Raw genomic sequence first — 1,447 nt, forward strand, 5'->3', positions numbered from 1 at the left:
CCCTCGCCCCGCACACCCCAGCAGCCAAAATGAACCCCCCACAGGCCAATGCTGTGTGCCCTCCCCATGCCCGCTTTCCACAGGCTGCCCTATGCCAACCTCGGGAGAGGGGGGGACCTGTCTCTTTACAGGGCTCCTGAGTAGCAAGGAAATTAATACCTTTATTTCTTGGGAGAAACAGGAATATTTCCACTCATTTACTATAATCTAGGTCTAGGCTAACTTGCCAATATGACCAGACAAATATAATACTAAGTCCAGGAATTTAGTCCAAGAAGATGCCTGGGAAACCATGCAAAGGTATGTATAAGATGCTACTAGGCAGGAGTGTTTCTAAATGACAAATTAAAACGTAGAAAGTGGCTGGCCAGCCCTAGCTGGTTTGGCTCAGTGGATAGAGCGTGGGCCTGCAGACTGAAGGGTACCAGGTTCAATTCCAGTCAAGGGTACATGCCCAGGTTGTGGGCTCGATCCCCAGTAGGGGATGTGCAGGAGGCAGCCGATCAATGATTCTCTCTCATCATTGATGCTTCTATCCCTGTCTCCCTCTCTGAAACCAATCTACACTAATAAAACACAAACATGCAAATTGACCGTACCTTCGCTATGCCTTAAGCCATGCCCGCTAGCCAATCAGAGCAACTACATGCAAATTAACCCAACCAAGATGGCGGCTGGCAGCCACAGAGCAGGAGCAAGCAGGAGGCTTGGTTGCCCCGGGCGATAGAGGAAGCCAAGCTTCCCTCCTGCCTGCCCTGGCTGGCTCTGAGCTCCTCTCAAGGCTACAAAGTTTCAATTATAGAAGGTAAATAAATCCCAGAAAAAAAAGAAGAAAAAAAAGGAGAGGTTGGGAGCTTCAGTCACCCACCAGCCTGAAAACGTCCCTCAGCCCCTCACCCAGGCTGGCCAGGCACCCAAGTGGGACCCCCACCCTGATGCAGGACACCCTTCAGGGCAAACCAGCCGGCCTCCACCCTTGCACCAGGGCTCTATCCTATATAATAAAAGGGTAATATGCAAACTGTCCCTAATAGTAGAACAACTGGGAATGACTGGTCACTATGACACACACTGACCACCAGGGGGCAGATGCTCAATGCAGAAGCTGCCCCCTGGGGGACAGTGCGCCCTCATGGGGGAGCTCTGCTCAGCCACAAGCCAGGCTGATGGCTGCAAGCACAGTGGTGGTGGCAGGAGCCTCTCCCGCCTCCGCAGCAACGCTAAGGATGTCCATCTGTGGCTTAGACCCACTTCCCATGGAGAGTGGGCCTAAGCTGTCAGTCAGACATCCCCTAAGGGCTCCCAAGCTGCCAGAGGGATGTCTGACTGCCAGATTAGGCCTGATCCCCCAGGGAGTGGGCCTCAGCCGACAGGGGGACATTCGCCGAGGGGTCCTGGACTGCGAGAGGGCACAGGCCAGGCTGAGGGACTCCTCCAGAGTGCACAA

General features: G+C 53.8%; 1 protein-coding gene across 1 annotated transcript in view; it reads right to left on the reverse strand.

Annotated features, from left to right (window-relative positions):
- The window catches only part of BICD2 (bicaudal D homolog 2 (Drosophila)), a 26,916-nt gene that overhangs the window by 18,511 nt on the left and 6,958 nt on the right, over positions 1-1,447 (reverse strand). The window lies entirely within an intron of this gene.

Source organism: Myotis davidii, unplaced genomic scaffold, assembly GCF_000327345.1.
Source record: "Myotis davidii unplaced genomic scaffold, ASM32734v1 scaffold287, whole genome shotgun sequence".
In the NCBI taxonomy this organism is placed as follows: domain Eukaryota; kingdom Metazoa; phylum Chordata; class Mammalia; order Chiroptera; family Vespertilionidae; genus Myotis; species Myotis davidii.